Here is a 16365-nt window from a genome sequence, read left to right as displayed (position 1 = left end):
AGGAGGTGACTGTGGTTGGGAGGGTTGGAGTGACTGGAGGAGGTGACAGTGGTAGGGAGGGTTGGAATGTTTGGAGGAGGTGACTGTGGTAGGGAGGGTTGGAGTGACTGGAGGAGTTGACAGTGGTAGGGAGGGTTGGAGTGTTTGGAGGAGGTGACAGTGATAGGGATGGTTGGTGTATTTGGAGGAGGTGACAGTGATAGGGAGGGATGGAGTGTGTGGAGGAGGTGACAGTGATAGGGAGGGTTGGAATGTTTGGAGGAGGTGACAGCGATAGGTAGGGTTGGAGTGTTTGGGGGAGGTGACAGTGATAGGGAGGGTTGGAGTGTGTGGAGGAGGTGACAGTGATAGGGAGGGTTGTGTTGTTTGGAGGAGGTGATAGTGGTAGGGAGAGTTGGAGTGTGTGGAGGAGGTGACAGTGATAGGGAGGGTTGGAGTGTGTGGAGGATGTGACATTGATAGGGAGGGTTGGAGTGGCCGGAGGAGGTGACAGTGATAGGGAGGGTTGGAGTGTTTGGGGGAGGTGACAGTGATAGGGAGGGTTGGAGTGTTTGGGGGAGGTGACAGTGATAGGGAGGGATGGAGTGTCTGGAGGAGTTGACAGTGATAGGGAGGGTTGGAGTGTGTGGAGGAGGTGACAGTGATAGGGAGAGATGGAGTGTTTGGAGGAGGTGACAGTGATTGGGTTGGAGTGGTTGGAGGTGACAGTGATAGGGAGGGTTGGAGTGTTTGGAGGAGGTGACAGTGATCGGGAGGGATGGAGTGATTGGAGGAGGTGACAGTGATTGGTTTGGAGTGATTGGAGGAGGTGACAGTGATTGGGTTGGAGTGTTTGGAGGAGGTGACAGTGATTGGGTTGGAGTGTCTGGAGGAGGTGACAGTGATCGGGAGGGTTGGAGTATTTGGTGGAGGTGACAGTGATAGGGAAGGTTGGAGTGTTTGGAGGTGGTGACAGTGATAGGGAGGGTTGGAGTATTTGGTGGAGGTGACAGTGATAGGGAAGGTTGGAGTGTTTGGAGGTGGTGACAGTGATAGGGAGGGATGGAGTGTTTGGAGGAGGTGACAGTGATAGGGAGGGATGGAGTGTTTGGAAGAGGTGACAGTGGTAGGGAGGGTTGGAGTGTTTGGAGGATGTGACAATGATAGGGAGGGTTGGAGTATATTGAGGAGGTTACAGTGAGAGGGAGGGTTGATGCTACTGGAGGAGTTGACAGTAATAGGGTGGGTTGGAGTGGTTGGAAAAGTGACAGTGATAGGGAAGGTTACAGTGTCTGGAGGAGGTGACAGTGATAGGGAGGGTTGGAGTATATAGAGAAGGTGATAGTGATAGGGAGGGATGGATTATCTGGAGGAGGTGACAGTGAGAGGGAGGGATGGAGTGATTCGAGGAGGTGACAGGGATACGGAGGGTTGGAGTATATTGAGCAGGTTACAGTGAGAGGGAGGGTTGATGTTACTCGAGGAGTGGACAGTGATAGGGAGGGTTGGAGTATTTGGAGGAGGTGACAGTGATAGGGAGGGTCGGAGTGTTTGGGGGAGATGACAGTGATAGGGAGGGTTGGAGTGTTTGGAGGAGGTGACAGTGCTTGGGATGGTTGGAGTGTTTAGAGGAAGTGACAGTGATAGGGAGGGATGGAGTGTGTGGAGGAGGTGACAGTGATAGGGAGGGTTGGAGTGTGTGGAGGAGGTGACAGTGATAGGGAGGGATGGAGTGTGTGGAGGAGGTGACAATGCTTGGGATGGTTGGAGTGTTTGTAGGAGGTGACAGTGATAGGGAGGGTTGGAGTGTGTGGAGGAGGTGACAATGCTTGGGATGGTTGGAGTGTTTGTAGGAGGTGACAGTGATAGGGAGGGACGGAGTGTTAGGTGGAGGTGTCAGTAATAGGGAAGGTTGCAGTGGCTGGAGGAGTTAAACAGATCGGGACGGCTGTGATATTCCCCCAATTTGATATACATAGAGAGGGCTGTTCAGACAGTAGAATATGAAAGCCTGTGGAGGAGGCTGGGTGGTACGAGCAGGGAAGGGAATAGTGTGTGTGAGAGGGAGCATAAAGTGAGTCTGAGTGATGTTTGTCAGGGAGGCCACACATACGAGTGGAATAAATTAACAGCACATACCTCAGGGACCTGCAGTGATGAAACCCTCATTTGAACATGACTGGAAGAATAACAGTAAACTGTCACAGAAAGTCAAAACACTCATTATTAAAGGTAGTGAAGGTTGGACAATGGCAAAGAGATTGTCATGAAGGACAGGGATGAAAGAGAATAATGCATGGGTATGCATTCAGATCCACAGTAAGGGGATCATACCATGGCCTATCCAATCAACCACAGCAAAACAAGTTAACTCTTGAATTATAGATGAATGTTCAAAAACATTCACCTCTGAATCAATGTCATTGTACTTCAATGTCAACTCTCTGGCTGAAGCTTGTAGCTGAGAAGTTAGCACAGGACTGGCATCAAACACTTCGTTTTCATGAATTCCACTTCTCTGTAAAATGAGATGACAAAAGAAACCTGTTGAGAGACATTCAGAATAAACAAGCCCTTGGCTTGAGTGTTAAATATCCACCTATTGAAGGAGTTTCCAAAATCTACCACCATCAGTTGAGGACGGGAATTGACCATATGATTTGAGAGAATTAGTATTTTAATGACAAGGTTATGTTGTAGAGATGACTTGAGAGATTTGATAGATGCTTCAAATTTTAAGATATTTAACTAACCGCTAATTGTGTTCTTCCAAAGATTATTTGGATAGCAGAAGATTGGAATACAGGAAAGAGAAACTTATTAATGAACAGAATTAATCTTCTGTGTTAATCTCCTCAATGGCGGAGTACCTACCCAGCATTCCCCGCGATGGTGAATACCCTCTATACTGACTACAGGCGAGGGCGGCGCAGCCGCAGTGCCGGGTCTGTCTCCGTGGGAAACGGGAAGAGACGCGCTTTTCCAGACGGCAAGGCTGCAGGAGCTGGACAGAGGGATTCGGACCGAGAATAAACCCTTCCAGAGAGAAGCGAGCACCTTGAAAAATAACGTGTGGTTAAATGTTTTGCAATTTCGAGGTGAAAATCCGCCATCTTGGCCGGGACCGTGGACGCATGCGCACACGGATATGTGACGTCACGGGGCGGGGCCTTAGGGTGATTCATGCAGATGCTGAAAATCTGAGACTGGAGTCACAGAAATGTCCAACATGGAAACAGACCCTTCGGTCCAACCCGTCCATACCGACCAGATATCCCAACCCAATCTAGTCCCACCTACCAGCACCCGGCCCATATCCCTCCAAACCTTCCTATTCATAAACCCATCCAAATGTCTCTTAAATGTTGTAATTGTACCAGCCTCCACCACTTCCTCTGGCAGCTCATTCCATACACGTACCACCCTCTGTGTGAAAATATTGCCCCTTAGGTCTCTTATATCTTTCCCCTCTCACCCTAAACCTATGCCCTCGAGTTCTGGATACCCCCACCCCAGGGAAAAATCTTTGTCTGTTTATCCTATCCATGCCCCTAATGATTTTGTAAACCTCTGTCAGGTCATCCCTCAACCTCCGCCACTCCAGGGAAAACAGCCCCAGCCTGTTCAGCTTCTCCCTCTTGCTCAAATCCTCCAATCCTGGCAACAGCCTTGTAAATCTTTTGTGAACGCTTTCAAGTTTCATAACATCTTTCCAATAGGAAGGAGACCAGAATTGAACACAATATTCCAACAGTGGCCTAACTGATGTCATATACAGCCACAACATAACCTCCCAACTCCTGTAATCAATACTCTGACCAATAAAGGAAAGCATACCAAACGCCTTCTTCACTATCCTATTAATCTGCGACTCCACTTTCAAGGAGCTATGAACCTGCACTCCAAGGTCTCTTTGTTCATCAACACTCCCTTGGACCTTACCATTAAGTATATAAGTCCTGCTAAGATTTGCTTTCCCAAAATCCAGAACCTTGCATTTATCCGAATTAAACTCCATCTGCCATTTCTCAGCCCATTGGCCCATCTGGTCAAGATCCTGTTGTAATCTGAGGTAACCTTCTTCTCTGTCCTCTACACCTCTAATTTTGGTGTCATCTGCAAACTTACTAACTGTGCCTCACATCCAAATCAAATCAGAAAGTGCTGGAGGAAGTCAGTGGGTCTGGCAGGAGATGTGGACAGAGAAACAGAGTGAACCATTTCAGTTCTGTGTGCATCTTCTTCAGAACCCATTGCCCGGGTGGTGCAGTGTCCTGGGCATTAGCTTTATAACAGCTTCATCCTCAGGTGATCTCTGAAACAAACAGCAGTCTACTTGAACCCCTGGAGTTTTCTGCAGGTGACATTTTTAACCAACCTGTTCAGACGTGTCATGTCCCACTTGTGAAGGAGGTGGGCCTTGAGAATCCAGGCCTTGTTAGTTCGAGGGGAGTCCCTCAGGGTGGAGTCTCAGGGTCAACCATCTTCAGCTGCTTCGTCAATCACTTTCCCTTCAGAAGTGGGGATGTTGGTTAACGATTGGACAATATTCAACATCATTTTCAACTGCTCCGATACTGATGTAGCACATATCCATATGTTCAGGTTGTAAGTTTGCTCGCTGAGCTGGTAGGTTTGTTCTCATTGAGAACAATCTTACAACCTGAACCTCAACCTGAGCTAAACATTTTCTCAAACACAACACATCCATATGTAGCAAGACCTGGTCAGCATCTAGAATCTGCACAAATGGTAAGTAACAGCTGTATCACATCCGTGCCTGGCAAAGCCCATCTTCAACAAGAGAATATCTGAGTATCCCTTGTTGACATTCCACAGCAATATCATTGTTGAATCCTCCATGAACAGCATTCCAGGGGTGTAATATTGATGAGAAACTGAACAGGAGTAGCCATGCAATTGATACAAGATCAGGGCAGAGGCAAAACAATCTTACAGCGCTCAACTCACCTCCTGCCTGCCCACCTTACAAGACATAAGTCAGGTGTGATATGGAATCCTCTCCACTTGCCTGGTTGAATGCTGCTTCAACAACACAAGAAGCTCATCAACAGGTGGGACAAAACAGCACTCTTGATTGCCAACAACCTTCCCCATTCCCTTTCTTCCCCATTGATATACAGTCACAGCAAATCTCTTGTGTAATATTCTTCTGGATAGGGGGCTGTGCTGTCCATCAGTTGGCGAGGTACATCCCACAACATGTTTGCACCTCAGGACACACATTGTCTCATGTATGCTGTAACAACAACCTGATTTATTCAGGAAGGTTCCTTTTTGCTTTTGATGGGGATTTTTGCATCTTTTGATGTGACTGGATCATTTGTTTGGGTGCGGTATAGAATAGAGGAACAATGTCTTTTTGAAATTGGATTTGTTTGTTCTGAGATTTTACCCTGTATGGACTGTGATAATGTTTGAAGATAATTTCACAGAGAAAAAGACTGAAAGAATTGAAGATGAGTGAGTCAAATCAAACATGAAATAAAGATCCAACAGAGTCACTTAATTCATTTGGACATAAAAGGAATGTGTTTATCTGGTATGTCTGTCAGCAAAGATTTCACAAAAACATTGTGAGTGGTAAAGAGACACACACACACACACAGACAAGAGTGTGAGTGTTCCACTGAACTGACTGCAGAAATTATTTAACATTATCGAGTTAACATTCTTTAAAAATCCACAGACAGAGAAGCCATAAATATGTTGTGTTTATGGAAAAGGATTCAACAGATCATCCAACTTGGAGATATCTGAGGAGATCAGCACCATGGAAATGTCTGGATTGTGAGAAGGATTGCAAATCCCAGACCAGCTGGAGACTCATCGACACAGACATTCTGGGGAGAGACTGTTCACCTGCTCTATGTGTTGGGAGGGAATTACTCTGTCATCCAGCTTCATGTAACACCAGTGGGTTCACACTGACAAGAGAACTTTCCCCTGATTGTGGGAAAAAAAGAAACTTTAAGATGTGTAAAGGTCTTAAATTTAATGGTCATAATTTAACATCAACCCGTTCCCATGGGGGAGAAGGTATTCAGCTGTTCCACGTGTGGGAAGGTATTCACTTGGGGATCCAGCCTAATGTCAGACAAACGTCTTCATCATCGGGAGAGAAGCGTTGTCTGCTCTGTTTGGGAATGAATAAACTTCCCAATTCAGCCTAATGTCAACTGTTGAGTTGACTCTGCAGAGAGACTAATCATCTGCTCTGTGTGTGAGAAGGGATTTATTAAATCAGCAAAGCCTCAAATACACAAGTGTGGCCATACTAGAGAGAGAGAGAGAGAGAGAGAGAGACTGTCTGCCTGCACTGAGTGTAGGAAGGGACTCAGTTAGTCATCTGGACTCAGTGAGCACCAACACATTCCCACCTTTTCCCTGCTCCTTGTGTGGGAAGGGGTTCTCTCGGTTCTCCAATCTCAGCAGCTATGGCTTTGTTCACATCAATGAGAGAACATGTCAATGCGCTGACTGTGAGAAGAGCTTTATGAGTAGTAATGATTTGATGAAACACCAACAAACACATTGTGGGAAGAAGCCGTTCACCTGCACTGTGTGTAGCGAGGGATTCAATTATTCATCCCCACACGTGACACTCCAGTTTAGCTGAGTTGGTTGTATTGTTGGTTTACAAAGCAGTGTGATGTGAACAGCATGGATTCGGTTCCCATTGCCAGTTTAAGATTACCATGAAGGACACTCGTTCTCAAATTCTTCCCTTGCCTGAGGTCTGAGGGCCCTCTGGTCAAATCACCATGAGTTGCTTCTCTCTGTAATGAAGAGATTAGCCCCTATGGTCTGGGAAGACTATGGTGACACACACACACATTCCAGTGGGGTAACATGTGATCGTATTCTGCTGTTATTGTATCCAGAATTGGACTGTGTTCATTCTGTCGGCAGTGGTTCACTTCATTGGATGTGAATTGTCTTTTTAATTGAACTGGTGTTTAATTATTCAGGTAGCAATCACATCAAAAACACAGTTTTTACCCACTGATTTCTCTCCCGTGAGATGAGACCGATAGATGTCCATTTCCTTCCCTGTTCTTGGGTCCTTTATTCATTACTAAGGCTTGATTTGTATTTATAAATGTATTTTCACACATTCAGGATTTCTGAATGTGCTTCATAGCAACTGAAGTCCTTGTGAGGTGGAGTCACAAGGCCCAGGTCTCCCACTTAGAATTTAATGGCACCTGCATGAATTCTCCAATTATTGTTGCCCTACATCAATTCCTTCCATTTAGTTATTCCCTGATACACATCTTCCACGTACGGATGCCCTTCTGATTTTTTTTCATTTCCCGATGCTTGCAACATTTCTTCTTTTTATTGAATCCCTGTCCCCTATTCCCCAATTTCGACAGGCTCTACTCCAATTTTCCAATATATTGGCACTCCCACCAATTTTCTAATGTAACGGCACTGTGCACCAATCTCCCATTTATTGTTTCCACCAAATTTCCCATTTCCTCATATCCCTGTACTAATCCTTCCATTTACTGATGCCCGAGCCTGATTCTACCATTTAAGGGTGCGCTACTCTAATTCTCCCATTTACTGTTGCCCTGCACCAATTCTCTAATTTAGCTCCACTGTGCACCAGCTCTCTCATTTACTGAGGTCCCACACCAATTCTCCAATCCCGTGTTGCTGAGCACCATTTTCCCCAATTACTGATGTCCTGAACAAGTTCTCCATTCAGTGTTGCCTTACACCAATCCTCATACTGACTGATGCCCTCGCCCAATTTAGGGATGCGCTACTCTAAATCTCCCAAGAGGTAATGTCCTGCCCCAATTCTCCCATTTAGTGCAACACAGCACGACTCACCCATTCAGTGATGAACTGCACTAATTAACCATTATCTGAAGCCCAGTTGCAAATTCTCACATTTCCATAATCACTTTCCCAGTTTTTTTTCATTTAGTAGTTTCTTGCAATGATTCTCCAATTTCGTGGAGCTCTGCCAGAATTCTTAAATTTGGGCGTGGACAAGTTGGACTGAGGAATCTGTTTCCGTGCTGTACATCTCTAAGGCTGTAATTAGTGCTCTACTTCCCTGCACCAATTCTCCCATTTCCCAATCCTGCACTAATTCGGGAATTTCACCAACTCTCCCATTGACGTTATCCTGCCCCAGTCCTCCCATTTAGAATTTAATAGCATCTGCATGAATTCTCCAATTATTGTTATCCTGTATCAATTCCTTCCATTTAATTGTTCCCTGATACACTTCTTCCACATACGGGTGCCCTGCTGAATTGTTTTCATTCAGTAATGCACTGAACTGAATCTCCAATTTCCCGATGCTTGCAACATTTCTTCTTTTTATTGATTCTCTGGCCCCTATTCCCCAATTTAGACAAACTGTGCTCCACTTTTCTAATATATTGACACTCCCACCAATTTTCTAATGTAATGGCACTGTGCACGGAATATCCCATTTATTGATTCCCACCAAATCTCCCATTTACTCATACCCCTGTACTAATCCTTCCATTGACTGATGGCCTAGCTGATTCTACCATTTAAGGGTGCGCTACCCTTATTCTCCCATTTCCTGTTGCCATACACCCATTCTCTAATTGAGCTCCACTGTGCACCAGGTCTTCCATTCAGTATTTCCCTGCAACAATTCTCCCATTTAGTAGTCTGCTGCCAGAATTCTCTAATCTTGCGATTCTTGCATGAAATCTCCAAATTACCGATCCTACACATATCTTCCCTTTAGTGGTGAACTGCACCAACTCCCCCATTTCGTGGTGCACTGTATTGCATCTGGACCACTAATCCTTTGCAACATTGGTCCTATTTACTGATTCACTGCCCGTGTTCTCCCATTTGCTCCAATTCTCGAAGTTATCAGCACCCTGTGCAGGTCTCTCTTTTACTGATGCCCCACACCAATTCTCCAATTCAGTGTTGCTGAGCACCACTTTCCTAAATTACTGAAGTCTGGAACAAGTTCTCCACTCAGTGTTGCCTTACACCAATCCTCATCCTGACTGATGTCCTTGAACAATTTAGGGGTGTCCAACTCTAAACCTCCCATCAAGTATTGTCCTGCCCGTATTCTCCCATCTAGTGTTACACTGCCCCAATTCTCCCATTAATTGATGCCCTGTTACATTTCTCACATTTCGATAAGCCCTTCCCCAATTCTCCCAGTAAGTACTTCCTTGCAATGATTCTCCAATTTATTTGAGCGCTGCCAGAATTCTTTAATTGTGGCATGGACAAGTTGGACCGAAGGATCTGTTTCTGTGTTGTAAATCTCTATGATTGTATGACTCTATTTATGGCTATTTCCCCCATTTCCGTATCCTGCACACATCCTGGAACTGCACCAATTCTCCCACTTCGAATTTAAATGGCACCTGCATGAATTCTCCAATTAATGATGCCCTGCATTTTTTTTTCATTTCGTGATGCACTGATCTGAATCTCCACTTAACTGATACTTGCAACACTTCTTTTTTCTAAAGGTAGAAGACAGAGGGTGGTGGGGGAGGGTTGCTTTTCAGACTGGAGGCCTGTGACCAGTGGTGTGTCACAAGGATCGGTGCTGGGTCCACTGTTGTTTTGTCATTTATATAAATGATTTGGATGTGACCATAGGACGAATGGTTAGTAAGTTTGCAGATGACAGTAAAATTGGAGGTGTCGAGGACAGTGAAGATGATTATCTCAGATTTCAACAAGATCTTGATCGATGGGCCACTGGGCTGAGGAGTGGCAGATGAAGATTAATTTAGATAAGTCTGAAGTGCTGCATTTTGGAGAAGCAAAAGAGAGCAGGACTTACACACTGAATGACAAGGTATGAGGGATGTTGTGAAACAAATAGACCTGGAGTGCTTTTTCATAGACTGTTGAAGGTGGACTAACATTTCGATAGGATGGTGAAGAAGGCGTTTGGCATTTTTGTCTTTATTGCTCAGTTAATTGTGTAAAGGAGTTGGGAGGTCATGTTGTGGTATTGGTTCGGCCACTTTTGGTATATAATGTGCAATTCTGGACTCCATCCTGTAAGAGGGATGTTGTGAAACTTTAAAGTGTTGAGAAAAGTTTTACAAGGATGTTGCCAAGGTTGGAGGGTGTGTGCTGGAGGGTAAGACTGTATAGGTTGGGGCTATTATCCCTGGAGTGTCAGTGGCTGAGGGGTAACCTTATAGAGGTTCACAAAATCATGAATGACCCTCAATAGGGTAAAAAGTCAAGATGATTTCCCTGTGGTGTGGGAGTCCAGAAGCAGATGGTACATGTTAACGTTGAGAGGGGAAACATAAAAGGGACCTAAGGGGAACATTTTTCACACAGAGGGCACTGTGTGCATGAGCTGCCAGAGGAAGTAGTGGAGGCTGGTACAATTACAACATTTAAAAGGTATCTGGGTGGGTGTAGGAATTAAAAAGGGTTCAGAGGAACATGGGCCAAATTCTGACAAATAGGATGAGATTGACATCGGATATGAGTTCAGCATGGATGTGTTGGACTGAATGATTTGTTTCCGAGTTTATATTGCTCTGAGTGGGTTGAGCTCCTGATTGTAAATTTATGAAGCAGTAAATAAAGTATGGTACAGAGTTCGACCGAGAAATCCTGCTGATCCCATCAGCTTTATCCTGTTTCCTTAATCCTCCTCCTTCAATCAATCCATTATTCCGATCCTCATTCAGAATTCCTGAAGCTCTGTAACTGCCCTGGAACAATGTGTTGAAAGTCCTATTGCAGTCCACACGAGGTACCTTTCCCACTGCCCTGCTCCCACGGCCTGCAATGCTGCAGACTGAGCAGACAACCCGAAGCACAATGATGAGCTCCTTCCGGCCCACGGCCCTCCTTCTCACTGTATGAAGACAATCACCAGAAGCAGAATCCAGCTCTTGTTGGAGCCTTGAATACCTGACTCTGTCTCACTGAGTGAAGATTGGACTCAGAAACAGAAATGAAATCAACTTCCTATCTGCATTGTGTCACTCTTTAAGATCTCTGTGTGTCTGAGTTCAGGTCATTTGATTGGAGACTGTGGATAGTGGGTCCCCAGTGAAATGGAAAGAATGGTGGAGGAGCTCAGTGAGGGAGATCTCTCAAAGTGAGAGTCGGAAAGATGGTATTCATCATTGGAAGGGTTTAAGGGGAATTGATGGCTCAGAAAAATGTTATACGGATGTTTGTAAAACTTAGGAACTCTGATTGTTTTGAGGCTGGAGTTTATTTTATCCTTTTATAGATTTGACACATTAACCCTCCCTCCCCACCACTACAGAAGCTGTTGGAACTGTTCAGTGTTTCTAGCAGCTTCTGTAATTATTTCAGGTTCTTGACGGGAGCAGTCCCTCCCTTTTCGAACAAAACAAACCCATCCTTGTGCTGTACCCAATATTTCAATAAGAAATGGGAAGCAGCAGAGGGGAAAGCTTCCGAGTTGCCGAGCAATGCTGCCCGTTTCCACACTGCAATTCACAGGAACCATCGCCAGGAAAAGCAAGGAGCAATCTGACAGATCCGGTTATATCCCGGGGGCTTTCCTTTAGAAACTGATTTAAAAGCCGCAATATTGCGATGGCCGGGAATCGAACCCGGGTCAACTGCTTGGAAGGCAGCTCTGCTCCCCACTATCCCACCATCACCCTGCTCCCTGCTCCCACCTCCCTCCCCATTCCCAAACACACTTAACAAGGCCGTGATCATCACCAACTGGATTGGGGCTGAAATCCAAACAGGAAATTGCTGGGGAATCTCAGCAGGTCTGACAGAGCCTTAGAGTGAAGCGCTGTCTCCTCATCTCAGTCCCAAATAACCTGCCCCTTACCCTGAGAGGGTGGTAATCAAACCCGAATGACCTGCAGATGCTGTAACATTAACACTGATTTCTCTGCACAGATGCTGCCTGACCTGCTGAGCTTTTCCAGTAACCCCTGAGACTGTGTTATTGTGTTTCAGATTCCCAGACCCACAGGATTAATTTCTAAGCATCTCCCCTCTCAAGCCTCTTCATAATCTGAGATATTCAAATGAAATCACCTTTCAATTTTCTAGAATAAAGACCCAATTTATTCAGATACTCAGCCCTGGAGCACACGGGTCCCAAATACTGAGCTTTATTTTGTGATTCATTAATGTGTTTGGGTCATTGCCGCTGGGTCCCCACGGATTGCTCAGATATAATTGCTCTGGTGAAGGTGACGGTGAGTTATTGCCTTGAACTGCTGCCATTTATTTGGGGCAGATAAACCCACAATGATGTAAGGGAGGGAGTTCCAGGATTTCCAACCAATGGCACTTGTGGGACTGAGATGTTTTTCCAAGCCAGGGTGGGGAGTGGCTTGATGTGGAATTGTCACCTGGTGGTGTTCCCGTGTATCTGCTGTGTTCAGCATTCCACATGATAGTGCCGTGGGTCTGGAAGCTGCTCTGGAAGGAACCTTGGGGAATTCCTACAGAGCATCTTGTCTCAGCTGAACTATCCCAGTCAGGCACATGAGCACTAATCCTGTAATCCAGCTCTGAGAATGTAATAGATGGTGGGACCCACCCTGTCCCCCTAATGTGGCCATGTTTGGGAAACCTCGGAGAGTCCAATCTCATTCATTCCATCTCGGCGTTTTTCCCCGTTTAAGATTGCTTTCAAAGTGCAACAGTGCGATGGCAGGGGTTCGAGCCCGGGTTAACTGCTGGGAAGGAGACATGTCCAACCCTTTCCCAGTAATTGGCAAGGTATTCCCAAGGCCGTGATCAGGACCAATTGGATTGGGACTGAAATACAAACAGAAACTGCTGGGGGAGCTCAGCAGGTCTGACAGCATCAGCATCAGATCCCTTCAGTTCTGAAGGACAATCCCTGGACTCTAGAGGTTCACTCGGATTTCTCCCACAAATGATACCCCTCCCACTAATTCCCGCCAGTAATTTCTGTGTTATCTGTCAGCTCTCCAGGATCTGCAGTTCTTTGTTTTAAATACAGTAGATGTTGACCAACCGAAGGGGATATTGGGTCAGGTGAGGGTCTACCTCATTTATTGGGGCAGATGTCAAGGAGCATCTTAAACAGGAGAGGGATCGGGGAGGAATTGGAGCCGTTTAGAGAGAGAGTACAGAAGGTAAGACAGCTCAGCTCAAAGCACGGCACTTAATGCTGCCCCGATTAAAATATTGAAGATGTCAGTGGGGCAGATGAGCTGAGACAGGGTGGGAGCTGGGAGATATTGATGATGTGGAAGGACAGTGTGTGTATCTGATCCCATTCTGTCAGTCTGACTAATAGCAGTCATTCCTGACACTGGATTCACTGAGGGGTGAAGGGTCAGTGAACAGAGCGGACTGTCCCTGTTATTCTGTTCCTGACTCTCCAGCTCCCACTCTGTCAGTGACCTCTCAGTCTCCCGGGAAATGGGCTGTTTCCCAATTGGGCCGGATTCCTGGCCTTTATCCTTGGCCGAGCTGAGAGTTGATGGTCTGAGGAATATCATTCCCAAATGACTCCTGTCCAAGATAATCCCGATTAATGTGTCTGTGTATCATCCATTAATCTGTAAACATCATTGCTCAGGGCTGGAGGGACATGGATTGATGACATTGAGGATGTTATGAACCAGACCAAACTCCTCTGCCTTAAGGAAATGGTCTCGACCCCTTTTCCTGATTTCCTGAAAGGAAGTGTAAGGCGTTACAATGTGATTGGTCAAACTACGAGGTTTGAATCAAAACACACTTTACTCCACACTATCGTTGGAACACAAACATAAGGAAGAAAGATTGGACAAACCGAACTCGATTGGAAACCTGAACTAAATGAACATTATTTAACTATAAACAGCAATTGTTTGGATATAGTAACATTCCATAAACCACACAATTCTGGTCTTTCTGCTATCGGGAGAATGGTGTGAAACTTGTAAAGATTCAGAAAAGATTTACAAGGATGTTTGCAGAGTCAGGATTTCTGATTGTTTTGAGGCTGGAGTTTATTTTATCCTTGTGTAGATTTGACACATTAATCCTCCCTCCCCACCACTACAGAAGCTGTTGGAACTGTTCAGTGTTTCCAGCAGCTTCTGTAATTATTTCAGGTTCCTGACGGGAGCAGTCTCTCACTTTTCGAACAAAACAAACCCATCCTTGTGCTGTACACAATATTTCAATAAGAAATGGGAAGCAGCAGAGGGGAAAGCTTCCGAGATGCCGAGCAATGCTGCCCGGTTCCACACTGCAATTCACAGGAACCATCGCCATGAAAAGCAAGGAGCAATCTGACAGATCCGATTTACCACAGAATGAAAGATTTATTTTTTTCGATTTATCCCAGTGCCTTACGTTTAAAAGGCTGTTTACAAACCACAACACTGCAGTAGCCGGGAATCTAACCCGGGTCAACGGCTTGGAAGACAGCTATGCTCCCCACTATCCCACCATCACCCTGCTCCCAGCTCCCTCCCCATTCCCAAACACACTTAACAAGGCCGTGATCATCACCAACTGGATTGGGGCTGAAATCCAAACAAGAAATTGCTGGAGAAGCTCAGCAGGTCTGACAGCACCAGAATCAGAAGCCTTCAGTTCTGAAGACCAATCCCTGGATCCGAAAGGTTCCCTCCCCACAGATGCTGCCAGACCTGCTGAGTTTCCCCAGCAATTTCTGTGCTGTCTCTCAGATCTGCAGCATCTGCAGTTCATTGTTGGAAACAAAGCAAATGTCGAGCCACCGAAGGGGATATTGGGTCAGGTGATAGTCTCCCTCATCCATAGAGGCAGATGGGAAGGAGCATGGAATCATAGAATCCCTACAGTGTGGAAACCGGCCATTCGGCCCATCATGCATCCACCAAGACTCACCCCCGCCCCCACCTCTCCCTGTAACCCCGCATTTCCCATGGGTAATCCACCTCACCTACACATCTCTGGATACTACGGATAGTTTCCCATGGCCAACCCACCCTAACCTGCACGTGTCTGGACTGTGGGAGGAAACCGGAGAACCAAGAGGGAACCCACACAGACCCGGGGAGAATGTGCAAACCCCACACAGACAGTCTTCAATCAGACAGGGATCTGGGAAATTGGAGAGGTTTAGAGAGGGAGTTCAGGCGGTTAGACTGGAATGTGAATGATGGGCCGAACAGCCTGATCTCAGTGCTGTAAAAACTCTACAGTAACATGCCTCCCTACATGCTGCATTCATCACAGTTTGTATTGTGTTTTAATCCGTCCTGTTATTGACCTTATTGTGAATGAAATGGATGGAGAGGGGTTGTTTGTGCATTCAGTCAGATCTGTGTATTGGTGGGTCAGGAGCATCATACCCAATAACAACAGGGGGAGGGCGGATTGAATTCCTGCCCCTTACAGATCCCATTGCAACATGTCATTTCCTCAGGGATTTCATTTGGTTTAAGATGTCTAATTTTTAATATCATCACAATATATTGATGCCCTTCTGTGCATGTTATGAATTTGGACAGAGCGATCCCTCTTTTCTCTGTGAACAAACGGAATATCAAGGAGTCGGATTGGGGAATGTATCCTCTCACAGAAACAGGAACAGGGAGATGTCATTCCCTCTGAAATAAACACAGGCCATGCTGAGAAATCTGATAAGGTCAGGCGGCATCTATAGGGAGAAGGGAAAGGTTAACCCGTGTGTTATGAGGGTGGGGGGGATTCAGCAGAGCAGAAGGAAGTTAGAAAAGTAATGATTTCTGAGCAATTGGAATGGGGGTAACGCTGAAGAAAGAATGAGATGGTTTGTAATAGGGTGGGGGCTGCAGAGATTTAATGATAAACGGTTTCATGGAACCAAATCCAAAAGGGATTGGGAATAAGTTCATTAAACATCCATGATCTCAGGAAATGTGAGCAGGAGAAGACTATACAGCCTGTTTAAACTGTTCAGTCTGTTCTGGCAGTCAATCCAATCAGAGCTGGTTTGAGATTTCAAATCCGGTTTCCTATCCACTCCCCATATCCCGTGACTCCCTGAGACCCCGGCAATCTGTCTATTCCAATCTGAAATGTACTCAGTGAGGGAGCATCCACAATCCTCAGGGAGAGAGAATTTTAAAGACTCAGAGGTCTCAGAGTGAAGTGCTGTCTCCTCATCTCAGTCCCAAATAACCTGCCCCTTACCCTGAGAGGGTGGGAATCAAACCCGAATGAACTGCGGATGCTGTAACATTAACGCTGATTTCTCTGCACAGATGCTGCCTGACCTGCTGAGCTTTTCCAGCAACTCCTGAGACTGTGTTATTGTGTTTCAGATTCCCAGACCCACAGGATTAATTTCTCAGCATCTCCCCTCTCAAGCCTCTTCACAATCTGTGACACTGAAATTAAATCGCCTTTCAATTTACT

Source organism: Chiloscyllium punctatum, chromosome 47 (assembly GCF_047496795.1).
Source record: "Chiloscyllium punctatum isolate Juve2018m chromosome 47, sChiPun1.3, whole genome shotgun sequence".
In the NCBI taxonomy this organism is placed as follows: Eukaryota; Metazoa; Chordata; class Chondrichthyes; order Orectolobiformes; family Hemiscylliidae; genus Chiloscyllium; species Chiloscyllium punctatum.
This window is presented reverse-complemented; position numbering follows the sequence as displayed.